The sequence below is a fragment of the Notamacropus eugenii genome, chromosome 5 (assembly GCF_028372415.1).
Source record: "Notamacropus eugenii isolate mMacEug1 chromosome 5, mMacEug1.pri_v2, whole genome shotgun sequence".
Classification (NCBI taxonomy): Eukaryota; Metazoa; Chordata; class Mammalia; order Diprotodontia; family Macropodidae; genus Notamacropus; species Notamacropus eugenii.
This window is the reverse complement of record NC_092876.1, coordinates 367789122-367816798: the sequence shown is the minus strand read 5'-3', so window position 1 is coordinate 367816798 and position 27677 is coordinate 367789122. Positions and strand designations below refer to the sequence as shown.

The window sequence follows — 27677 nt, the reverse complement described above, 5'->3', positions numbered from 1 at the left end:
TTTTCAAGCCTGTTTCATCTGAGCATGTATTATGTTAAAAGTTTATTTCTGTTGTTGAAAAGGAAATTTTAGCTAAAATTGTTTTTGCCATGAATCAAGCATTTACTCTAAAGTTATTTTTGTAAAAGAAAGTTTATGGGCAAATGTGAAAAGGCTTTGGGTTTAGGTCTTTTCTTGTGATTTCTGTCAATTAGTTTCAAGGGGATTGTGATAAATTGTAAACTGTTCATAAGAGAGGAAATATTTGCTGTATTAAGAAATACTTTGTAAAATCTTTCGTATGGGTTTTTGAAAGGCCTACCTATCCAATTTGTATTTGTAAGTTACAAAAGTGGGAAGAATTTAGTTTCTCTAATAGGATATGAAAATGCAATTGATGTCATCTGAAATTTATTGTTTGGGTTCATAGCTAAAACAATTTGTTATCACTTATGAAAATTATGTTTGCCATTTGTAATTCTAATGCTAAAACCTAAAGCTGGTACACTGTGTATATGTGGGAAAAGAAGCAGTCCTCAGGCTAGTAACAAGTACAGCCCCAGCAGCTGAGGAGATTGTATATAGAACTTGCTTTGGTGAGAATTTGAAAATGTACAAGAAATGATCTTCAGTGATTGGCTCTTTAGGGCAAATTTAAGATCTAAGAAGTAAATAAAATCTCTGGGAACATTCTTTCTAAATCTAATGGGAATAAATAGATATTGTATCATTGTTACACAGAACAAAATTGCGATTTAAAGTTAACTATAATTGTATTTTATTTACAGGGGGATTCAAGGAAAGGAATCCCTTACAAAACAAAAAGGGGGGGGGGGGGGGCAGGTGGTCTGGGAGCTCCAGGAATGGTCTTGATGGGAGTGGCCAGTAAACTGGAGATTTGGACTGATAGAATTAAGAGTGGGAAGTAGAATAGACTTGGGCATAGTGATAGAGTGGGTCTTAGGAGAGCCAGTTCATGTGAAAAAAACAAAAACAAAAACAAAAAAGCCAAGGAGTTTTTAAGGTGAAGTTTTCCAGAGCCTTTAGATAAATGAGACTAAACCTCTTTTGGGGTAATGGACAAAGGACCCAACTTGGAATAAGATCTTTACAGGTTACAAAATGATGTAAAAGCAATTAGTATTAAAACAATTAACTGAATTAATTACTGAGACTAAATCAGAGACATCTTCAGTTTGGGGAAAGAATTTCAGTCTAATTTTCTTAGAGGTAGGTAGTCTCTGGTAATATTTGGCATTGAAAGTTAAATGATTGTTTTGATTTGAATTCATTACATGAACATAAAAATTCAAGTTAGTGTTTGAACTTATCACATGTATAGCTCACTCTTTTAGATTGAACAGGGTTAGAAAGGGATAAAGTAGTTTGGGAAACAGATATAAATCTATTAGAGCAATGACTTATGATTGTTATTCAATCAGGAACTAGAACATGTATAGAAAGGCATGTAGGCTACTTAGACCTGCTTCAAAGATGTTCCTTGGCCAATGTGAAATTAGTCATGTCTGAAACTGATTATTGGAGCTTGCTATTTTAAGATTTTTGTGGGACTATTAACTGACTGTTCTTCTGAGTCTAACTCCAGGTGTGGATAGCAAGAGAGGCGGTCTGATCCACTGATCCATGATGCCAGTAAGCCTGTGAGATGCTGGTATGAACTGCAAAAAGGTGATCTCATGGGAAGGTCGGGAGAGCGGCTGTTCAGCCTGAGCTGAGGTAGGATTCTCCTGACTCAATTTCCCCACTGACACCTGGCAGACTTGAAGCCTGGCTGAACGCCAGTTGACAGTCTACTCCTGCCTGGAATTGACATGCAGTGAGGGAGATGTTGTTTCCCTGCAATGTCCCTACTCTTAGTGGCAAATTCCTAAAATCAGAAGTTTTGTAAGTAAAAATACCAGATCTGTTGAATAATAGATTGTTGATAGGGGAACATCTGAGGTTAAGTCTAAAATTGAGCTAACAGGTTTAGGACTTTAGAACAACAACAATAAGTTGGGGTCCTCTAATTCTTAGTAATAGTGTAGAGATGATTAGGTCAAGGGCTTGTGAGGCTAGCATGCATAGTTATTATTTTGTCCTAGTTGGTTAATGCTAAATGAAAAATGGTTTGTGGACTATATTGTAAATGCTTTAAAAGAAGTATCACATGATTAGAAGTTGGAATTGTTTTATGATGTGATATGCACTGTGTTAAAAATGATTATTTATTGTATTTATATAAGTACTGGAGCCTGGTATTGACTCCTTAGTGAAATCTCATCTTCCTAATGAGGGAATGAATAATGACTTACTGTGAAATGTAGAAGCTGCATTTTAATGTGAATTTTCTTTTCTTTTAAAAAAATGACAATTTGTCAAAGTTTCAATTGTGATTTTTGTAAGAGTGATAGGAATGGTAATCTAAGATGGTATTAAGTTCAGTTTTGTAGGAGAGTGGACGTCTGGATTTCTACAAGAAGATGAAGAGAAGAAGATGCTGAGATGCTGTGCTGAAGACTGTTTGAAGGAGCATCCAGATCAGAAAACTGCGTAAGATGATATTTTTCCCCAGACTGCTGTATGAGATGGAACCTCTAAATGACAGTTCATTAATTTAAATCTCTGTATCTGTACTTATGACAAGGAGACTGCCCCCTGTAATTTGCTAATGTGTCAGTCAACTTTGCTTCCTTCCCATATTCATATAAGAAAAGGAAGATAGATGAAAGGAAGGATTCATAAGGGAAAGAATGTGAAGAGGTATTTATTGATTGGATTTAGGTGTGGAAACAGGAATAAAATAAGAGGAGGGGAAGAATATGGGCAAGATTGAACCTTGAACTATCTATTTTCCCATCCCAATTCAGAAAATGTTTAGCATGATTGGGAAGCCAGTAGACAAAGTTATGGAAGGTTATTGCCTTTAAAAATTTTAAAGTTGTTTACTGTCATTTATAATTATTGCTATTAGTTATTAAACTCTCAAGCTTCATGCTTAGAGACACACTTTGTCAGTATTTAAAAGCTCCGTTTGAAGCGTGTGTGAGAACACACAGAATTTGGAAAGGGATAGCCAATGATATATATATATATATATATATAAAAATTCATTATAAGTTTTGTTATTTGGGGAACTATACTAGGATTATTATTGTTTGTTCTTAACAGGATTCTCTGTTCAGCAATTGTCCTAAGCCATTTACCACAATATCTAAACAGTACTCTTTTATTAAGACTGGGTGGACTTGACAAACCGTGGGAACAATGCAACCAAAATGTAATACCCTGGGAATGTCCCTTTTAGGCATGATCCTGTTCTCACTGCTGGGACACTAGGCCCCAGTTATCAACCCCTCCCCCCCCCTTGAAAATAGTTTCCTGGCCCTAATTCAGACCATTGTGGACACCTTTGAGGTATCCGACTGTTGGATTTGTGGGGGGGGGGGCCTCAGCGGTTGAACCAATGGCCATGGGTAGCAGTACTGCTGAGTCCAGTCTGGATTTTAAGTAATAGATCTCTAGTACATGACGGAACAAAATTCTGGACAAGCCAAGAGAAACATCAATGGTCTTTGTCCGAATCAGTTCCAGGTGAACATTGTTTAAACCAAACAGGACCTGAATTGCAGGAGACATGGCTGGGAGGAAGTAATTGCAAATGGACATTCACATGAAGGCCAGAAACCCTGGCTCATATTGATTGTGCCCAGTATGCAAACAGATGGGATCAGAATGGTATTACCTGTTCAGATGGCAGGGTGATTCCCTGTACCCATTCATTTTTCCCATCCTCTTCATATGAAGAGAGCAAAAGGGGAACATCACAAAAGTTGTGGGTATAATAAGTTTTACAACCCCTCTGATCCCAGAAAACCATGCGAAGGGGGTCACGACCATGACTATTTGTGGAGTTATATATATATATATATATATATATGAATAGTACTAAGAATAACACAGAATATAAAGAATGGGTATGGAAGTGGGAGAATGGAACACATAGGATGATGTTTGATACTTTCTAGAGTGTAATCAATAGAACTGGGGAGAATTATCAACATTGTATATGGAAGAGGAAACAACAACAATAGAAGGGTAAGTCAGAGATCATGAAAGGGGGACCATTAGGCCCGGATGATGTGAAGTACTTTCCGGCTGTGGATTATAGAGTAAGACTGTTTCTAGAGGAAAATCCTGCTTTGATAGGGCACTATTGGATATGTGGACAGAAAGCCTATACTCACCTTCCGCTAAACTGGAGAGGTGTTTGTTACATTGGATTGGTGAGACCTAAATTCTTTTTCTTGCCTGAATCAGGGAAACAGCATCTAGGGGTCCCTCTATATGATGATCTAGCAAAAAGAAAGAGCAACATCAACACCTCCCTCACTCAGACTGGAAATGCAAATGCGTGGGGCGATACTTGGCCTCCTGAGAGGATAATCAGAGAGTATGCGCCTACAACTTGGGCTCAAGATGGGAGCTGGGGTTATAGGACCCCTATATATCTATTAAACAGACTAATCAGACTCCAAGCAGTAGTTGAAATTATAACCAATCAAACAGCAAAGGCTTTGGACTTATTGGCTGATCAAGCCACACAAACTAGGGAAGCAGTACTGCAATAGACTTGCAGAAGAAGGAGAAGTTTGTGGGAAACTCAATTTATCTACATGTTGCTTAAAAATTGATGGTAATGAAAGGATAGTGAAAGAGATCACCAAGAATATCAGGAAAGTTGCTCATGTTCCCATACAAACTTGGGGCTCCACTTTCAATACATCCTGGTGGTCCTGGTTTGAGGGGAGCTGGTGGAAGAGGTTACTGTGGTTCGGCCTTATAGCTATTAGTGGTATTGTTCCTTCCTATTTGTTTACCTTGTTTGATTTCACTAATTACTAAAATAGTTAGAAATTCTTTACTAAAACTTGCTAGAGTAGAAGAAAGGACTGAAGGAGCCATTCGACTGATGATATTAAAGAAGGAAGGTTGGGCACCTGTGGAGACAAGAAACAGGAATGATCCTGATTGGGATGAGGAGATTAATAGACAGTGTGAGATTATGTTACAGAATTTTGGTTGAAACATCCGTGAGAAGTCTTCAGGCTGATAAAATAAGAGGAGGGATTGAGTGGGATAGATTTAGTGAAGACTCCTCAGATTGTAATTTTTCTCCCAGGGGTGAGGTAAGGCCTAAAGGCTCAAGGTTACAATATTTTTAGAATAGAATAGTTCCATATAAGGATATAAAACTGTAGTGTATTAGGGTCTCAATGAATGGACAAAATTTACATAATTCCTCGATGTCTTCATTTCAAAAGGGATTGGTTAGATTTCGTGTCTAGAATGTAAGACCATATTCTCAGCTGATGAGGATAATGGTCAGCGGGGGGAGGAGGGACTTGTGTTAGGGTCTATATAAATCACTGTCCTGTTCTTTGTCTTGGGCTTTCCTACTCCTACAGGTGAGCCCCGCTTCTCGAGAATCGAATAAATCACTTTTCTGTCATCACTTTGAGAGGCCTCTGAGTAACTGATTTATGTAGGGACCTGAGCCATCCCACACACCCCCCTCCCATCACCCTGGATTACCAGACTCCCCCCCTCCCCCCCCCCCCCGCCCCCACTCCACCCCAGATCCCTCCTATACTCTTTTCTGTATTTAAGTCCCACCTTGCCTCCACGAAGGCGCTCAGATGCAATCCAGCTCAGACTCTGTCTAGCTGGGATTGTGTCTGGCCTGCTTGTGAATACAAGTGTCACAAATGCTTAGGCTCCTTAAGAGGCAACCCAATTAGGTGAATCCTTAATAAACTTTGTTTTCTTTGGCATTAAGAAGGCTTGAGTCAAATTCATTCGAGCACGACCCGGACCGTCGGTATTTTGGGGTTCCCGATCAGCCCTTAACCTCATCATCACCATCACTTTGTTCTGAAATCAAAGCTTACTCTTTCATTGTGCCTGTGTACATACCTGTGACAAAATAATACCCCAGACTTTTGGGGGATGCTTTATACCCACTGTTCTTACTATGCCACTTTAGTTATATATTTTTTTATTTTTAAAAACCCAGTCAGTTGGTCAGGTAAGCTGCTATGTGCCAGGCATTGTATCAAGCCTGGGGTATGCAAACATAAAAAAGAAAGTCTGTTCCTTCAAGGAACTTAAAGTCTAACAAGGTAAATAAAACACAAAAGCTGAAAAGCAGGGTAGAAGGTACTTTGCTTGGGGCATGGTAGAGAAATCCAAAGAGTGACTGGGTAAGAAATGAAGAGATGGCTGTCCTAGATGTCATCATTAAATGGAGGTTTTGGGAGGAGCTTATCACTCCCTCCTTTAATCAGAGGAATAAAGGGTACTGATGAAGTGAGTACCAAAGTTGATGCAATCTTGTAGGATGATGAGGTTCCTGATGATGAGGTTTCCTGAGGGCATGATGGAGAATTCCAAAGCAGTGTAGCCTGATGAGAAATGAAGAGATGGCTTCTAAATTAAAATTTATTTTTTTAATAAAAATCCATTTTCTCTCTTTCCCTGCAACTTTGAGAAAGAAAGAAAAACAGCCTCTATTACAAACATTTTTTTTTTATCAAATAAAACAGATTCTCTCCTAAGTCATTTTAAAAAAAATGTTTCAATCTGCATTCTGAGTTCATAGTTGAACTTGTGCCCAGGCTGTGTTTTTCTTTGAGGTTTAGCTTGTATATATTTTGGAGTCATTCTCTTCTTCTAGATTTGTGTTTTGAGTGTCCCTTAAGTGTTGTTGAATTCCTATTCGTTTGCTCATTCTTCCAGACTGCTTCCTGACTTCAGACTTTATGTCAGTTCCTGACTCTTCACAGTTCTGGAAAAAATGCTTGAGGTAGTTTTGTTACTGCTTTCTTCTAGTATTAAGTTGTTCTAGGATCACAAGGACAGTTCAGGATGCGGACCTACAAATTTTCAGCACTTTCAAGGTAGTCTGATTTAGAGCAAAGTCTAATTTCTTTCTTCAAGGACTGAGCTGTGCAAGTTCCTGATCTGGTTTTGGATCTGAGCAACTCACCTGTGGGTTGATCTACTTGGAGTTCCAGAAGACTGTTGCTGCACTCAGCTATTATCAGTCATCTGGAAAACTCTTGATTCTGAGTGATAAAACTGCAAGTTCTTTTTGGTTTGGATTTCTGTTGTGATTATTTCAGTGCAGACTTCAGACTGGGATGGAAGCTACAACTAAGATCCCACTGGGATCAGAACCATACAGCTTCTGAACTTGCTTCTTGCTTGGCATATAGCCTATGGTTCACAACTGCCCCTCACCATTCTTAGGTGTTGCTCCCCTCCATAGTCATCCCTGGATCTATGACTTGAAGCTGTATAGTGAGCAACAGAACTGCCACTTGTCATCAATTCCTATACCCTCTACCAGTTTGGGCCCTTCTTTGCTGGATTTGTAAATTCTTCTTGTCCAGATGCATTGACTGTCCCTACTCTGGATTCTCTGGGTTTTGGGGGTAGGGGGAGAGGGCTGGAGGTGGAGAGAAGTTCTCCTATACTTCTTTCTGCTCTTTTCTGACATCTTGGCTCTGCCCATAAATACCCTTTTCTAAAAGCTATTTTTTGAAGACTGAAGTTCAGAGGTAGGATCTATTGAGTGACAGTGTGGCTTCTAAATTCTTTAGTTACCCCTAGAGGTCAGAGGAGAGAAGTAGCAGCTTCCTTCTGGGATCTGGCCCACCAATTCAAGCAGGAATTGAAGAATTATATCTGGAATGGTCCTTTCAATAGTTGATAGCTTTCATTTGTAAATCTATCTGGTCTTGTGTTTTTTTTTTTTCCTTTGGAAGTTTATTTATGGTTTAGTCAATTTCTTTTTTTGAAACTGGATTTTTTGAATTCTTTATTTCATATTCTTTTCATCTCAGTATTTTATATTTTTGTAAATATTCACCAATTTCTTTGAAATTATCAGTTTTTCTGACATATAACTAGACAAAATAGTTTCTCATAACTTGTTTCTTCTTATTTTGTCTGAATATTTTTTTCCTTTTTTAATATTGGCAAATTTATTTTCTTCTTTTAAAAAATCAGATTAGCTATTGTTTTTGCAGACTTTTGATCCCCTTGGTACATTCTCTTCAGAATACTCTATGGTTCTCACTGCCAGGGAAGAAATTGTTGCAGCCTTGAAATCTTTAGATTGTCCCTGGTCAAAGTACCAGTTGGCCTCTTTCCTTTTACCTGAGTTTGACCTAGCTTCCCTGTGAGGACCTCTTTCCCAATACCTACAGGCTTCTAGTCATCTTTTTGTGCAGTCCCAGGATGATGAAAGAGTTTATTGTTACTTTTTGGCTTTCTTTTTCTTACTTTTTTCCATTAATTTTTTTCCAATTTTAAATTTTTAAAATTAATTTTAATTGAAAATTTAATTTTAAAACTAGATTTTAATACTGACTTAAATACACAATAAAGAGAAGAAAAAGAAACATATAAACTCAGATATTGAAATTTAAATGCAAAAAAAGAAAAGAAAAAAAGGCATGTTATATGCACAGCAGAATGTAAGAGAGGATTCAAAGTCCTCTTTGGTTTTCCTGATCGTCATTTGTGACCTGGTTTCCTTTTTTGATCTCTGGGGTATATATATATGATAGAACTGGGCTTCTTTCATGTTATCATCTTAATCTGAAGCTCATTCCTTAGTTTCTCCTGTAAACTAAGACTCTCAACATTGTACTTGTTTCCATTAAAAAAAAATGGAGAAGTGGGTAAAATGGGCATTTGACGCTGTTTCTATCACCACCATTTTGTACTTCTTTTCTCTACAGTTTAAAGAAAAAAAATCATGTAAAAATATCATCTATTTCCAATATTGTAATTTTATTCATGGAGTCATATAATAGAGGAAACTACTTCAATGACCCTTTTCTCTTCACAGAATCACAGAAGCTCATGTTTGGAAGGGCCTTCAGAGGCTACCTATTTTGATCGATCCCTGGACAAGAATCTCTTCTACAACACTGCTTCTCATACAGCTTTTGCTTGAAGACCTGTATGTGGTGAGGGGGAAAACACTATTTCCCAAGGAAGTCATGCCTGGATTTCCTGCAATTTTCATTCCTTCTTCTGTCCTCTGGGGCCAAGCAGAACAAGTTTAAGGTGTTTTTCAATGAAAGTCCTTCAGATACTTACAGATAGCTATCCTCTCCAATCTCAATGTTTTCTTTCCCTTGCTAGACATTCCCAGTTCCTTCAATTGATCCTTTTATGGTGTGCTCTCGAGTCTGTAAACAGCCTCTTCTTGATACTTTCTAGTTTATCAATATCCTTCCTAAAATGTGCTGGTCACTACTGAAGTCAACACTTCAGATAGGTTTCAACTGGGTCAAAATACCACATTCTTATACACTGCACCTCTCTCAACCCAGCCTATAATTACATTAACTTGTTTTTTTTTTTAAAATTAAGTTTTTGCTTTTGTTTTTTGCTGACACCAACAGTTTTGACTCATTTAGCTTATAGTGCAATAAAATCCCTGGATCTTTTAAAGGCAAATTTTTATCTAGACACACCTCCCCTATATTACACCTCTGATTTTTGAATCCTAGGACTTACATTTTAGTTTATTAAATTTGACTCAGTCAAAATCTTTTGAGATCTTAACCCTGTTTAGCTCTCCCTCCCAGCTTTGTGTCATCTGAGTATTTGATAAGCACGCCATTGAAGCTATTGATAAAAATGTTAAACAGCCAAGGACCAGACAGATATTCCTGAGGTACCACACTGCGGACCACCTTCCAAGCTGATATCAAACTGTAGTGATTGCTGCTTGGACCTTCAACCATGTTGGAATCCATTTAAGTATGCTATCATCTAGCCCACTTTTCTTTAACTTCTCCAGAAAAATGGTGTGAGAAACTTAGTCAAATGTTTTGCTAAAAATCTAGATAAACTACAGAACATTCCATTGACCTACCAATCTAGTAACCCTTTCAAAACAGGAAATGAGGTTAGCCTGTTTTTGATGAAGCTGTTGCTGATTCTATGAACACTATTTCCTCATATTAACTAACACTTCTGTTAATAATATATTCTAGAATTGTATCAGAAATTGAAGTCTCATTGACCTAGTTTGTCATAGTTTGTAGACTTGATTACTTTCTCCTTTTCTTTTTTCATTAAACCTGGAATTAGAACATTTATCCGGATCCCATCTTCTAGTAACCCTCTTGTTTACTTCTTTTTTTCTTTTTTTTAAATTTGTTTCTTCCTATTCACTTTTATTTTATTTTCAGTTCTAGATTCTCCCCCTTCTCCCAAACATTCTCCACTCACTGAGAAGGCAAGAAATGCAAAACTTACCTTTTTAAAAAGATTATTTCATGTAATTAAAATTATCCAATATATTTCCTGTGATCTTCTCTATCTCTTGTTCAGTCATAAATTCTTCCCTTATCCATAGATCTGGCAGGTAAATTTTTTCATGTTCCCCTAATTTGCTTATGATATCACTCTTTATGTCTAAATCTTGTACCTATTTTGACCTTATGTTGGTGTATGATATGAGGTATTGGTTTATGCCTACTTTCTACTAAACTGCTTTCCAGTTTTCCCTTCCCATTAATTTTTGTCAAATAGTGAGTTCTTACTCCACAAGCTTGCATTTTGGGTTAAATATTAGATTACTATGGTCATTTCCTACTGTGTATTTTGTACCTAATCTATTCCACTGATCTGCCACTCTATAGTTTAGCCAGTACCAGATTATTTTGATGATTACTGCTTCGTAATATTGTGTGAATCTGGTCCTTCTAGGCCACCTTTATTCACATTTTTTTTCATCAATTCCCTTGATATTCTCGACTTTTTGATCTCCTAGGTAAATTTTATTACTACTTTTTCTAACTCTATTTGAATTGATCTTAATTTATGAAGCATAGGGGGAATAAGGATTGAGATTGTTAGAGCCTATAGGCTCTATAGAGTTTATGCTCTAGCTTGAGTGAATGCCAACACCTAGATCTGATCCCCATGGAATGACTTTAACATCCAGGGATTAGGTGATGACAAGCCCTGACAGATACTACATCTGATTAGCATAGTTATGAACCCACAAGAGTCTTTTCACAGGAAAAGGAAATGGAAGGAAAATGTGATCTTTCTAAAGTACAGATCTGACGAACTCTAATGGCTTCTTATTACCTCCAGGAGCAAATATAAACTCTGGCATTTAAAGTCTTTTATAAACCATTTTTCCCCCCTTCTTACCCTCTTCTCTACACTGCAAAGTCCAGCTGAATTGGTCTATTCCTCATACATGACATGACATTTCACATCTCTATGCCTTTGTACCTGTTGCCCTCATGCCTAGGATGCTTTTCCTCGTCACTTCTATCTCTTAGAAGCCCAAACTCTGTCCAAAATTCAGCTCAGGTTCTATCTTCTACATGAAGTTTTTGCTGATTCTCCCAGTTTCTTGTCACTTCCCCTTTTAAATTGCTTTGTATTTGCTTTATATGCATATATTTATGGTTGTACCTGTGGTCTCCTTAATAGCATTTAAACTCCTGGAGCACATTTGGTGTGTATGTGTGGGTGCAGATCCTGGAAGTAGGTGCTATTCTCATCTGTATTTTACAGTTGAAGAAACTGAGGTAGACAGAGGTTAAGTGTTTTTACCCAGGGTCACATAGCTAGTAAGTGTCAGGGTGGATTTGACTCTAGTGCCAGTATTTTATCCTCTGTGTTACCTAGCTGCTATTAAGCTGCAGACATGGTTTATTTTTGTATCCCCAGAACTTAGTACAGTGCCTGGCATACAGTCGACACTTTTTGATTGATTGAAAGCCTGAAAAGAGCATGGTGAGTGGTTCCAGCACATCAGTGATAGGAAATCCACGCCTTCTTGAGGTAGGCCATTCTCATTTTAGACAATGGTAGCTGTTGGGGAATTTCATCTTTTCCTTTCTCTCTCACTTTACTGTTCTCTGTGCAATACTCTTGATTCTTTGAGACGTCTTTTGTTGACCTTCTCCCTCCCCTCCTGGAGTCTGAATCTGTCATTTCATCAGTGTGGGGAATTTATGGTATGGAAATTCTGTCTTCTGATGCAGATGTGAAACTGGTCAGTAATTTATAGCCTTAGTTGCCTGGGAATACTGAGAGTTGACTCAATGACTTGCCTATGAACACATGTATCTATCGTATGGGTCAGAAATAAGACTTAACCTAATTTTTCTGACTCTAAGTCTGTCCTATCATATTATATCATGTTGTTTTCCTCCTGGTCTTTAGGTACAGAAAACTTTTCTAATTCACACTTACTGGGAAAGTCAGTCTAAATGAACCAAAACAAAATAAAAACAAAAAGATAAGAGAGCATTTTAAATGAAATGGAGTTTTATTACTCTTAAGTACATATAATACCTTATTGAGTAGAGAATGGGGAAGTAAGGTTATACAAATACTGTAAATATTTTCATAAATAGATGAGAATAATTCATAAAGAGCACATTAATTGAATGCAGATGCAGATGTTTAGAAAGCCTGCTCTTGAATAGTTAATTTGATTTGTTTATGCTACTTATTTGTTTGGCAAATTCTATTTTCAGAGATATGGGTACAAATTCTTGTTACAAAGTAGTCTGTATAACAAGACCATTTTCACATCCCACTTGGTGATATGGTTGCAGCATATTTTCTACCACAATAGGAAGAGGGGTTGAACTTCTGATTTTGACACAGGTATAGGAAATTCCTGTATGAGGAAACACAGAAGTAGATTGGTACCTTTGATGCAATTTATAGCCTGCAGAGGATACAACTTCAGTGGTCTAGCCCATTGTTTGAATGGTAAACATACAGTTGCCTAAAAGACTATTTTACGGAGAACTCACACAAGGCAGTTGCTCACATGGAGGTCAGAAGGAGTGATACAAGGAAACTCTTGAGGTCTCTCTGAAGAACTTTGGAATGGATGGATTGTGTGACATGGGAGACATTGGCAAAGGATTAACCAACATGGCACACTTACATCAAAGAAGACTCTGTGCTCTACAAATGAAGCAGAATTGTAATAACTCAAAAGAAACACGAGATGCTCAAATTCAGAGACATTTTCACTCCAAATGTGGTAGAGCCTCCTGAGCTGGTATTCATCTGATCAACCAGATTCAGACATAATGTACCTTGATGCCAACATAGTAATGTCATTTTGGTCCTCTTTGAGAATGAAGGACAACAACCAACCAACCAATAAATAGTCTTAGAGAATTGTCTAGCACACTAAAAGGTTAAGTGATTTGCCCAAGTCCACACAATCAGTTATATTCCAGAGGTGAGACTTAAACTCAGGTCTTCCTGGCTTGGAGGCCAGCTCTCTTCTCTCCGGTGCCAAACTGCCTTTCTACAATAATGTCATAACAAGAGAATATTTTCCTGGTTCTTGCCTTTCCTTAGATTCCTTAAGGAGAAAGCTTGATTGTGCATTTTCCTTTATTTTATTTTTTGCATTTCAAGGAGGGAGAGAAGAGAGAATTGAGTTGACTAAAGTCCAAATTAACTGGGCATCTAACTGGTCTGCTCTAGTGGTAGAGAAGACCACATTTTAAAAAAAATATTGATTTAAATTTTAATTTATGGAATAAAACAAGTATTTTCGTTACATGGTATAATAAAAAATGATTACATATGAAACTACAAATCTCTTCTGTACAACTTATTTTTAAATACATAATGAAGTTATCATGTAAATTCCCCCCCCCCTTTTTTTCCATCACAAAGAACTATAAGAAGTTTTTCAAGCTCTAGCTGTAGGAAGCAGTAGTCATAGAAGGAAGTTGACCCCATTAACATACCTCCCCAAAACCTCAAGTCAGATAGGGCTGAAGAAACATAAGAACCACTACTGACCAGAAGAGAACAATAAAATAAGAGAAGAATGCCTTATTTTAATCTGAAGCAACTTCTTGTTTTAGAGTTTTTAATCTTCCTGGGCAGTATGGTGAAACCTGTGCATCCCTTCTCACAATAAAGTTTTCTCATTTTCATTAATGATTGTAGGAAATGCTAAACTTCAGTTCAAAATTAGGGAAAATAAAGATGTAATTCCCTCCCCCCAAAGTTCACACTCTCTGAAATCTATGCATTGACCCTTGGTCTCCAGTTAAAAGTTCCTGTTCTATTCCCATTTCTAGAGTACTTCTAAGGACCTTGTCTATGGAAATGTGTCATATGAAATCATAGCCACAGGGTCTATGACAGCAAGCCTTGGGAATCAGGAATGTGGAAATGTGGAACATTTTGTGTTGCTCGATCAGGGCTCCTAGTCAAACACAAAGTCAGGGTTTTGACTATTAAATGAGGAGGTTAGATGAAATGAGGCAAATGAGAATTTAGATATGAAGGATCTAAATTCTAAGAACCTGTGAATATTTGAAACTTAAAGTCCTTAAACTCCAAAATATTAGGATTTTATGTAGTTATATATACGGAAGCTAGCTGGCACAGCGTAGAGAGTGCTAGGCTTGGAGTCAGAAAGAGCTGAGTCCAAATCTGACCTCAGACACTTACTAGCTATGTGTCCATGGGCAAATCACTTAACTCTGTTTGCCTCAGTTTCCTCATCTATAAAATGAGCTGAGGAAGAAAAGGCAAACCACTACAAATGGAGTCACAGAGAGTCAGACATGACTGAACAACTGAACAACAAAAGTAGTTATGTTTTTAAAATGCAGATAACACACAAATGCTGTGTCTTATCTTCATAGCTCTTTCAGTTTTTAACACCATGCCTTATATGTTGTAGGCATTTTATAAACTTTTTTTTTTCCTGAATTGAATTATATCAGAATCTGTGGAATAAATGAAGTCATGCCATATCAATAATATCAATAGAAATACGTAATCTGTATGTTAGTGATTTTTAAGGGTAGAAGCAACTAGGTGGCACAGTGAATAGAATTCTGGACCTGGAGTCAGGCCCAGGAAGACCTGAGTTCAAATCCAGACTCAGGCATTTACTAGTTGTGTGACTCTAGGCAAGTTACTTAACTGCTGTTTGCCTCAGTTTCCCCAATTATAAAAAATATTAGAATAATAATAACATTTACTTCACAGATTGTGAGAACAAAATGAGATAATATTTATAAAGTACCTAGTACAGGGCCTGGAACATAGTAGGCATTTAATCATAGGAACCTGCAAATGGATTCCTTCTGACACAGTGATGAATGCAGTTCAAAACAAGAAAAGAATCAGCAGTCTTGGGACCACCAAAAGTAAAATGCAATTTATCCTCTCATGAGATGAAGCAAGGGATCTTTAATCCGAGGAACAACATCCACGTGTTTAGAATGTGTTACACGTACTGGGACAGAGGTCAGTCTAATGGAGACCTTCACAACCTGATTATTTTGCATGTCTGCTTTAGCTAGTCATGAGGGTAGAATTATTAAGCTCAGTCTGCCCTCTAGTGGCCTATTGTATTAGTGGTCCTAGTTAAACCCATAGAAGCTTTTCTTTTACTAGGGAGTTGGGGAGTAGGATATTATTGCCTAATAATCTCATTGGCAATATGCAAGGTATTACCAGAAAAAAATAGCTTCATAAAATGCAAATTATAGGAAAGTTTAATTTGCATACAAAATAAATGGAAAAGGGCAGAGATGATCTAGCAGTGTGGAATATTCAAGTTAAAAACTACTTTTGATTCAGTGATTTGTATAATCAAGGTGTAAATGCTTGTCTTAATTATCTGCAGAAAATGATCCAAATTTATCATTTCAGTTCATGTCTGGATAATTTACTGATCAAAACATTTTTTAAAAATTCGTCATAGCACCATGGATTGAATGGATGTAATTCTTCTATGACTAAATCCAACCAGTCATTGAATGATCAAACCATAAACTCAGTGGTCAACTAGGGTCACCAAAACTCAAAACTAAAACATCATGTTATAGCTGATCACATGAGGAAGAATGATTTGCTCATTGACAAATTCTTTCCTAGTCAACCTGGCCTATGGTTTGAATGATAGCAGAACCCAAATACTATTACTTAGGATCATAGTCTTAGGGTAAAATGGGAGAGGAGAGAAGAGGGAAGGAAAGGAAACAAAGATTCATAGTGCACTTCCTTGGTGCCAGGCACTGTGCTTAAGCACTTTCTACAAATATTCTCTTATTTGATCCTCAAAGCAACCTTGGGAAGTAGATGCTATTATTATCCCCATTTTATAGTTGAGAAAACAGGTAAATAGAGGTTATACCACTTACCCAGAGTCACATAAAGATAAAGTTCGATGGAAATTAGACCTCCCTAAAAATATCTATTTAGCAAACTGCAGTATTACCTAAGAGTTTAAGTCTCCTTGTCTTCTCCAGAGTAAACATTATAGCTGGAATCAAGAATTTTGACTGTTTTCCTCATCATCAGCATGTCCTTACCTTGATAAAAACATCATCATTGATAATCAAATTAATAGCCTTTTATGTAATTATGTCCTGTGGCAATTAATTATACAAGTCTACCAGATGATACATAAAATGTGGGAGTGGAAATCACCAGACTGAGGTCTTAGTCCAATGTACTAACAAAGGCAAGATCTATACAAGCCACATATTTTTGAGTTGTGCTGTATTACTATGGCTCTAAGTCTGCTCCATGCCTACACTAGCCAAACCACTAATGAGGGTGGGATGGAACCTAACTCACAGACTGCCTGTATGGTTAGTTGATCTGTTAACCTGTCAGTGAATGACACATTGACTATCCTCTCTTTGGACAAGCCATCAAATGATAACAAAGGTGAAGGAAACAAAGCCTGGTGGAAAGTTATCCTATTTATGACCAGAAAAGACAAACTATTTATTTCTTGTCTCATAGAGGTATTCTGCAGTGGCTCTTGAAAACCTCATCTGGGAAACCATGGTTTCTCTACTCCCATGGTTGTGTTGTTCAGTTATCTGAGACTAATTGTTACCCAATTTGGAGTTTTCTCGGTAAAGATACTGGAGTAGTTTTCTATTTCCTTCTCCAGCTCGTTTTATGGATGAGGAAACTGAGGCAAATAAGTAAAGTGACTTGCGCAGGGTCCCAGAGCTAGTTAGTGTCTGAGACTGAATTTGAACTCAGGTCTTCCTGAATCCAGGCCCAGAACTCTATCCACTGGGTCACTTAGCTGCCTTCCCATATTAGACATTTTTGAAGACTTGTATCATATAGACTTTAGCCTCTAACCAGCTGTATGACCTTAGAAAAGTTAATCAAATGTTTGTGAGGAATTTACTTGATATAGAAGTAACTTAGATAAAATATGGTTCCTGATCTTGTGAAATTTGCATGCTAACAGAGATACATGACATGTACATCAGTAGTGATAATAAAAAATAATACATAAATGAATAAGAGAAATATAAGCAAAGTAATATGTGTTGTAGGGGGTGTTGGTGGGAGTATATTAGTGACTAGATAGATGGGTCATTGACTAGGGTGACATTTGAGTTGGATTGCGGAATGAGTGGGGGTAGGACGTTGAGTGCCTCCATGTACAAGTAATAATAGGAGCAAAGGTATAGAGGTATAAAATGACAGGGGCATGTAGGGTATGAAATAGTATAGTTTTATTAGAGTGAGGAAGAGAGTAGTGTAAGAAAGTTAGTAGGTACCAGATTATGAAACCTCTTCAATATTAGATTGAGTTTGAACTTTCCTCACTAGACAGAAGAGGGAAGAGGACAAAGGAATGACATGTCTAGACCTATGTATAAGACTGAAAGGAGAAGAAAGGGAGAATAGGAAGATCTATGAGAAACTTCTGATAGATCAGGGAGATGATAATGAGGGTCTTCCCAGGTAACATATTTCAGAGGTAAAATTGATAGAATTGGTTGGTATTTAACTAAGAGTAATGAGGGAGAAGGAAAGAGTCAAAAAGAATTCCAAGATCTTGAAAATGGAAAATTAGGCAAGTGATGATGTTCCTTCAGAAATCACAAAATTAGAAGGAACATATTTTGAGGGAAAGGAAATAAGTTTAGTTTTAGACATTTTGAGTTTAAGGTGACAATGACACATTCAGATGATGCCCTAATGTCCTAGAAGAGGAGAGGTGTGGATTTGAGGCTTCGGGCAGATATCAGGGCTAGAGATTTGGGAGTCATCCACACAGAGATAATTGAGAAAGACAGAGAGAAAGAGAGTGAAAGAGAGAGAGAAGAGAGATAAAAGAGGAAGAGAGAGAGAGAAGAGGATTTGACAGAGACAGGACAGAAACACCAAGGATAGAGAACATATACACTTTACTTTATATGACATTTGCTTTACTTTACATAACATATACTTTAAGTGGTAGAAAAGAGGACAAGTAGACAGCAAAAGAATCAGAGAAGAAGTAGTTAAAGAAGTAAAAGGAGAACCAGGTAAAATTTGCTATCTCAGAAGAGAAGGGAGGATATCCAGGAGAAGGGCGTGGTAAATGAGAGGCAACAAGGAGTACAAAAAATGAAAAAGGTCTATTAGGTTTAGCTTCTCTTGGCCTCTGCCAGAGTAGTTTCAGTTAGGCAACGAGAGGAACCTAATTACTAGGGATTAAAGAGGGATTGGCTAGTGTGAAATTGGAGCTATTGGGAGTAAACAATTTTTCAAGAATGTCTCAGAAAGTGAAAAGAGAGATGATTGCTTGGTATAATGGAAATAATTTTAGTTTTAGCATCAAAAAGATCTCGTTTCAAATCCCGAACTTATTAGCTATATGATCTTGGACAAGTCATTTAAATTCTCTTTGCATCCTCAATTGCCAAATCTGTAAAATGAGGATAACAGTACCTCTAGAGAGAAGCATCGTGGCATAATGGATAAAGAGTCAGCTTTCAAGTCAAAAAGATCTGAGTTCAATCCCTGCAGCTGACACATACAGGCAGTATGACCTTGGGCAAATCACCTGTTTTCAGTGTTGTAGATAAGTTTTGAAGACTCTAAAGCAGAGATGGTCCTGATTTGCATTGTTGGAGGCAGTTTCTTTTGCTATCAATAGGATAACAGGTCCAGTACTTCAAAGAGCTGTTGCAAGAAACAATTGTGTATGTGTAAAGTGATTTGCAAACCTTGAAGGTGTTTTGTACAAAATCAATGAACAGTGATTTCTTTGGAACTAAGACTGTCTCCACAGTAGCCACTCTGGAGCCACCCACAATTTAGATGTCATAGTGAGTTAGTTACTCGAGGATTAATCAGCAAGGTAAAGCGACTTACCCATGGCTACTAAGTGCCCAGTCCAATCCTCTAGTCACTGGCTTAGAATATACCCTAGCATGTTTCCACTCTGGAGTATCCATTTTAATGTAAATATATAAAAGCATTTCTTTTGTGTTTTCAACGTTTGCAAATCAATCAATTAATCAATAGTCAGTCAGGCACTGTGCTAAGTACAAGAGATACAAAAAGAAGCAAAAGACATTTGCTGAACTTAAGAACCTTACAGGCACTTACATATGTTATTTCACTTGATTCTCAGAACATTCCTGTTAAGAAGGTACTGTTATCATCCGCATTTTACAGATCAAGAAACTGAGAATACGAAGTTAAGTGGCTTGCTCAAGGTCTGAGGCGAGAAGCCAAATACAGCCTCCTGCCTTCTTTTTGTATTGCCTAGGAGCTAAGAATGATTTTGGCATTTTAAATAAAGTTTTTTTTTTGGGAGAAGCGTATCTAAAAATGTAAAATACATTCTTAGTTCCCAGTTCTTGGGTAGATTTGGCCCTCAGGCTATATTTTACTGATCCCCGGGACAGAAAAATGAAAGATTTAAAAAAAAAAGACTTACGGGGAAACAGGCATGAAATTTCAAGTCAGATGTACAGGGCTGGAATGGGCTTGGGCTAATTTAAATTAGGATAGAGAACTTCTTTAGTACTCAGTTTTTTTTATTTCTGAACTTGTATCACCCAGGCAATATTCATAGCACTGATGGTGACTATAAATATGCCAGAGTAGTTCTGAATTGCAAAGTATAACAGACTCTCCATATAGAAGGTAGAAGAAAAACATTTATTCAGACACCAAAAAGTCAAAGTCATACACATTAACACCACAGGGGACCAAACATTCCCAAGCCTTCCCCTCCCTCTCTCTCCCCCAGCCTTCCTACAAACAAACACTCACAAGACAAGCTGTGCTTGCTTGTGTCCTCTCTCTCCTCTACTCTAACCACTCTCACCAACTTCCTCTCAGCTCTTCTTGTTCCATCCATTCAGCAAACTCCTCCTACCACATGTGACTTAGGCTTCCATATTATTTAAGCAGGTCACATGGGTCTATTAATGAATGGGAAAGATCTTCCCATTTAAATTACCATCATCTCTAAGATTTCTTCCAGTTCTAAAATCTTATTCTGTTACCAATGTGCTTATAAGCAAGGAAAAAGAAGCTGCCTTGATATTGCGCAAGGCTAAACACACACACACAAATGTTCATGTATATGTAAGTATATGTATACATATACCTAAATATGTGTCTATTATGTATGTATGTATGTATGTATATACACAGCTGGGTGGCACAGTGGATAGAGCACACTGGAATCAGGAAGACTCATCCTCATGAGTTCAAATCCGGACTCAAATCTGACACTTACTAGCTATGTGAACTTGGGCAAGTCATTTAGCCCTGTTTGCCTCATTCTTCTCAACTGTAAAATGAGCTGAAGAAGGAAATGGAAAACCACTTCAGTGTCTTTGCCAAGAATATCCCAAATGGGGTCACTAAGAGTTGGACGTGACCGAAATGACTCAAGAACTATGTGTGTGTAGACACACACACACACACATATACACACGCAGATATACAGTTATCCACATTGTGGTTCACAGTATAGCACCCTGTAATCTGGAAAATCCATGTAAAATTTTTTGGCTCTCTCTTTGGACCAGAGAAGAAGTCTGAATTATTATGATATTAAAAGATAAAATATGTTGATATTATATAATAGTATACATTTCTGAGTTTCTAACCTTTTTCTGTGTTATCTGTTGACCTTTGTGTGTCATTCTGCAAAACTCCCCCCCAAATTTCCATTTAATGTCTTATGCTGACTCATGATATATCAAAACTGCGATGGGGAAAGTCATGATATGGAAGGAATAACTATTAATCTCTAATTTTTAGTATACATATATATGTGTACACACACACACACACACACACACATATATTTCTTTTTTTTTGCCTTCTCAATGAGTGAGAGGGGGAGTATGAAGAGGGAAAGAATTTGAAACTGAAAATAAATAATTTTTTTATAAAAAAGAATGTGATCTCTTTGAAGGCAAAGATTCATTCTTTTTTCCTTGTATCCCCAGTGCCTAGTACAGTGCTTGACATATAATAAGTGCTTAATAAATATTTATTAACTTGTTGATTGCTTATGGAAACTGTTTATCTTCACACTATTGTTGCTACTGTGTACGTTATTCTCCTGGTTCTGCTCACTTCACTTTGCATCAATCCATATAAGTCTTTCCAGGTTTCTTTGAAATGATATTGTTCATCATTTCTTACAGCACAATAATATTCCATCACATTCACATACCATAACTCGTTCAGCCACTCCCCGATTGATGGGCATCCTCTCAGTTTCCAACTTTTTACCATCACCAAAAGAGCTGCTATAAATATTTTTGTATATGTGGGTGCTTTTTCTTTCTTTTTAAAATCTCCTTGGGGGGTAGAGTGACCTAGTAGTGATAGTGCTAGGTGAAAGGGTGTGCAGAGTTTTATAGCCCTTCAGGAATATTGTTCCAAATTATTCTCCAGAAAATCAGTGAACTGGTTCATAGCTCTACCCACAGTGTACCTGTTTTTCCACATCCCCTTCAACACTGTTATTTTCCTTTTCTGTCATATTAGTCAATCTGGTATCTCAGCGATACCTCAGAGTTGTTTTAATTTGCATTTCTCTAATTATTAGCTATTTAAAACATTTTTTGATATGATTATTGATAGCTTTGATTTCTTTATCTAAAAACTGCCTATTCATATCCTTAGACCATTTGTCAATTGGGAAATAGGCAAGAGCTTAAATCCTAATAAGAAAAGACAGCACATGAAAGGGACCTGAAAAATTGTGTGTGTGTGTGTATGTGACAGAGATATATAGACAGATTGAGAGAGACAGAGACAGACTCAGAGAGACACAGAGACTTACACTCAGAGAAAGGTGCCTGAGAAGATGTGTACTGATGGAAGCAGGATTAGGGGAGGAATGAAGGAGAACTGGTCTGGCATGCTCCTCACATGGAGACCCTGGGGAGAAATTCACCAATGGGAGAAGGGGGCTTTCAGGTAGAGGGAGGTTCCAGGGTGAAAAGGCAGCTGAGGTCATGCATATTAGCACGTGGCATCAGTAAGGAATGAAACCAGGTACAAAAGGACATAATCCTCAGTTTCCTCCATTTAACTCTGGCTATTTTGTTCCCACCCTACGAAGGTACACAGGCTCAAGGAATAAGTACATAGGAATAGAAAGCTGTGGATCTGTTAGATGGTGCTAAAAACCCCATGAAGTAGGTAGAAATACAAATCAGTTCTCTGACTTTACCTCTACCTTTTTCACAGGAATAAATCAGGTTTTCCTTTTATCTTCTTTAGGCCACTGTGATCATAGGCAAGAGCTAGCAGTGACCAAAGAGGCCTTCATTTAGTTCAACTCCCTCATTTTTTCAAATTAGGAGACTGAGGCTCCAGGAAGGTAAATAACCTGTTCAAGGTCACACAGGCAAGAATCAAAGGCACTTTGAAACCAGGTTCCCTGATACCAGTGAGTGATCTTTTCACTATAAAAAATTGTGCATTTTGACCAATTTTCTGGCTAGAGATGTATTTTTTTTTTTTTGGCAGAGGAAGTAAACTCCCCTCACTAATATAGATCAGCAACTTGTCTCTATATAACTCATAACTTTAAAGAATTTCTTGGGGCTCTGAGAAATTATTTGTCCATTTGTATAGCCAGTTTGCATCAGACAGGGCTACACAGAATTTTTCTTACCCCAAGGCTGACTATCTTTTGACCACACTATATTTCTGCTTTTATTTCACCTGTATAAAAAATACAGCTAAAAAATTGGGGCAAGGTTGGGATGGGGTGAAGTAAGAAGTGCTTATACATTTTGCTTTACTTCCATTTGATATGCACAATTGGGATGGCCCTGGATCTCATCTACCCAGCCTTTTATTGATTGAAGCATGCAGGCTGAGATGTCTCCTGTTGAAGAAAAATTGCTTTTGGGGAGGAGGTTATACTCTAATTCTCTTACTAGCAGCTACATTTGGCAATGGATTAGGCCTATAATTCAGGAAACTCATGTTCTAGTATTGACTCTGCTACTCACTAGCTGTGTGTCAGTGGAAAGTTAACAAGAATGTTAAGTGCTTACCATGTGCTGGGCACTGTGTTTTTTTTGGAAAACTTATTTTATCTTTTTGGACCTCAGTTTTCCTTACTTGGAAAATAAAGAAGTTGGATTATTTCATCTCTACAATGTAAGTTCCTTTCCAGGAGAGATTGTTTCATTCATTGTTTTTGTATTCCCAGCTAGCATAATGCCCAGCACAGTCTTGGCACTTCAGAAATACTTCATAAATACTTGTTAATTGATTGACTTATTTTTAGTGTTAACATTTGCCAACATCATTTCATTTTCTACTAGTTAGATGTAACTATAAAAGACTAGCTAGCTTGGAGAATGATGATACCCTCCATTTTGCCAATTGCAGAAGCTCTGAATTTATCATTTTGTGTTTCTGAGTTTTTCTCATGCAAAAAAAAAATGAACAGTGATGATCAAATCACCTTTCTAGATTAAAAATGTCAGTTCTTGCCCCAGGCTGGAATGATAATGTGTGGCAGTGATTGCCATGGGAGAGCTGATAAACTGCTCCTCTACCTGAGGGAAAAGGAATGGCTGGCAATTTTATTCTAGAAAGTTAATTCTATTCCAAAGGATTAATGAGAATGGGAAAAATTTCCTGGAAATATCCTATATTTGTTGCATCCATAGCCAGCTACTGTCAGCAGAACTGTAGCTGAATCCCCATCCTCTAGATGGAGATAGAGGAGTGCAGAAACAAACGAAAAAAGATCTTTCTTGTGAATTCCATTTACAAGGCACGGGAGCAGCTGTGTCATCTTTAGGCTCAAACCATGTATTTCACATCTTCAAGTTTAGATGGGAAACGCTGGATGGAGGCACAGAAGTACTTCTAAGGCCTTTCATTTTCTTCAACTCAAAAGCTGTATCTGGCCAGAATCAAAGTTAGCTCAGAATCAAAGATATCCAATGTCTTTGTATTCTCAGATGGTGTTTCCTCTCTGGCAGAAACCCAGCTTATTTGCCTTTAGGCAATCAAACTTCCAGTCAGTTCAATTTTGCTAGGTTGCATATTGCCCTAGTCTGTCTATTTTAAGCAACATTAACTTAAAAACAGGCTTTCTTTAGCACAAAAGCAACCTATAAGATGATAGACTTGTTCTATTGCTTTTGAGAGTCTCTGTAGATTCGAGTGTAGATAGTATATAAATCAAATTCTTTTAGGTAAGAGAACAAGAATCAGGGGTAGAGTAGATAATAGTGTAGATTCTACATAAACCAAATGATTTTAGATGAAAGAATGAGAACTGGGAATGAGGTAGACAGGAAGAAATAGGCTTTTAAAAACTATTATGGTATACCCTTAGTTCTTAAAACTTATATTCATAGGATATTAGAGACAGGAAGGCCCTTAGATTTCCTCTAGCCCTTCAATCAATCAATTAGCAAACATTTATTTATGTGACTGGCAAGATACTTTCTACTGGCAAGAAACATATTCTAATGGAAGTGACAATAAGGAAGATCAGTATATTCATACTTTTTTTGTATTGCATTTTGTTCTGTATATGTATATGCACATATAGAATATAATGTATGCAGCATAGAAACACATATTCTGTGTTAGTATATACATATATAAATTATAATGTATGCAAAACATAAATACATATTCTGAATAAATATATACAGAATGAAATATAAAGAGAAAAATACAAATAAATCAAAATTATAAGGTAATTTGGGCAGGTGGGCACGAGCAGCTGGGGTGGAGAGAGAATCAGGAAAGGCTTCATATGAAGCCTTCACCTTTTTAATTAGATTGATGAGGAAACAAAAGTCCATAGAAATTAGGTGACTGACAATAGCAGTACTGTTTCCTGTGATTGCTACTGTGACTTTGAATTAATGTGATTCCAGGAGTTTGGGGGAGAAAACTCTAGGTCAGGGGTTTTTAACATGGGGTTCATGTACTTCAGCTGGTCTGTGAACTTAGATGGGGAAAAAATACACCTTTATTTTCACTCAACTTTAGTTTCCTTTTGAGTTATACATATTTCATTTTACATATTTTAAAAGGTTATTATGAGAAGGAATCTATGGGCTCCTGGACTGGGAGCAGAGTTGGTGGTGGGTGGAGTGGGGCATGACACAAAAAACAGTGAGAAACCTTTGCTCTACCAGTGGTGGGAAACCTGTGGCCTTGAGGGCACATGTGGCCTTCTAGGTCCTTGGGTGAGGCCTTCTGACTAAGTCCAAGTTTTACAGAACAAATCCTTTTATTAAGGGAATTTGTTCCATGAAGTTTGGATTCAGTCAAAGGGTTTCACTCGAGGACTTAGAGGACCATGTGTGACCTCGAGGCCACAGGTTCCCTAACTCTGCATCTAGACTATCAAATGACTAACAGTGGACCCTGACTGCAAGAATGGATTTTCATATGAGTTCTTTTACTCTGGCTTCATTTTCCTCTTCTAGTTTCTGACCTGACTGAAATGACTGCCTTACTTTACCAAAGCAGAATGTGATGTCAAATTGATCCAAGAACTAGGTAAACCTTCCCATTAATGGACTGATTTTTGAAAGAAGAGAAGGGAAAGGTGTGCACAAAAGGATCATTAAAGTATGGAATGGTGTCAGCATGCTGCAATGGAAAGAGTTCTATTTCTGGAGTCAGAAGAATTGTGTTCAAATTCCAGAGCCTAAGCAAGTGACCTCTGGGCCTCCGTTATCTTAACTGCAATATAATGTAGTAGTAGTAAATGGCTTCTGAGGTTGCCTTCCAGTTCTAGACTTTTGTTCCTATGATTTATGATTCTACTGAAAATTGTGGCAAAGCTCTGGACCTGGAGCCAGGAAGCCTGGTGTTCAAATCCTGCCCTGAAGCTCTTAATAGCTGCATCAGTATGGACAAACCACTCAGGCAACTCTAAGACTTACCTTTTAGTCGTAGATGGCTTGCAATCTCTGTTGATAGAGAACACACAAAATGACAAATTTTTGTTTAATGTTAAAAACTGCTGGTAGGCTCAATGGGCTGCTGTGCTGTGCATTTTGCCTTCTCTGTTCTGGAATGATGCACTCTGTTTAATCTTGGGGGAGCCTAGGCTTTAATGAAAGAAATAAAGTCAACTTCTTTCTCAGCACATTAAACCCCTACACTAGTGCCTGAGTACAAATTGCTTAAAGCTTACGTTGTAGTTCACATCTAAGTTCTCCCCCAACAAGAGAGGGAGAATGGAGAGGTAATCAATGTACCATAAGAATTAGATATGGGACAGGTATTTATTTTCTATACATAAAATAGAAAACCCAAAAGACATGTCATTTGTTGACATACTTTAAGCAATCAGCAACTTATAATGGGTAACTAGTTAGTCTTTTGGGGGTTGATACTTTCATTTCCTCAGAACATAAAGTGATTTCCTAGATTGCTGATTAGGCATTTTACATCTCACCACAGGTCTGCATTGTCTCAACAGAAGTCCATGTCTTCTGGCAAGTCAAGCCAAGGTCCAGCCCCATCCTCTTATTGAAGGTAGTCTTCTTCAAGAGCACTGGATTACTAGGGACTCCACTCTGGGCCACCAGTCAGCTCCAACTCAAAGGACATAAGAACTCTAGACTTCTTCAAGTTCATAAGATTTACCTCTCAACAAGCCTGGAAATGTCCATGAGAAAAAATACACTTTTCCACATGCATCAGGAAAGAATAAGCTCAAAAGAGGCAATCTAAGAGCCAAGCTCAGACTCACATAGGCAGGACATGTACTCTTAGCCACATGGTGTCCAAGGCAGAAGATTGGATTGGCCCCTCTATTACCCTCCCAATTCTCATGGGAATAGGAAAGAATCAAAGATGACTCAGATTTCAAGTCCAGACAACCAAGGTAATAGTGACAGCAGTTATAATTAAAGAAGTAAAGTCAGGAGGCTAAGGAGAAATTGGTGTGTGTGTGTGTGTGTATGTGTGTGTGTGTTATGAACTTAGTTTCAGACAGTTTGCATTTGAGATGGGAAATACAAGTGGAAATTAAGGGACTGAAATGACAACTCTTGGCAAGCTCTACCCTTTATGTGTGTGTGTATAATTATGTATAAGTACACACACACACACACACACACACACACATACATGCAATGCCCATTTCCAAGTCTACAAAATTTGAAAGACCATTAACTTATTTTTTTTAAACAAAGAAGATGTCAGTGATTATGGATAGATAGGATAACAATTTTAAAGAAATTGACTTTATTATATAACTTGTACTAAAAAAAGATAGCTAAAGTTAGCATGGATGGCATGAAATTAATTTTCTTTTTTTTAAAAAAAGTTTTTATTAATATCTTCTA

At 37.5% G+C, this 27677-nt stretch overlaps 1 long non-coding RNA gene across 1 annotated transcript; it reads left to right on the top strand.

Annotated features, from left to right (window-relative positions):
- On the top strand, positions 1–27677 carry LOC140506695 (uncharacterized). The gene is made up of 3 exons (XR_011968038.1): positions 1–2532; positions 8900–11871; positions 26788–27677. It is a non-coding gene; the product is annotated as an uncharacterized lncRNA (long non-coding RNA).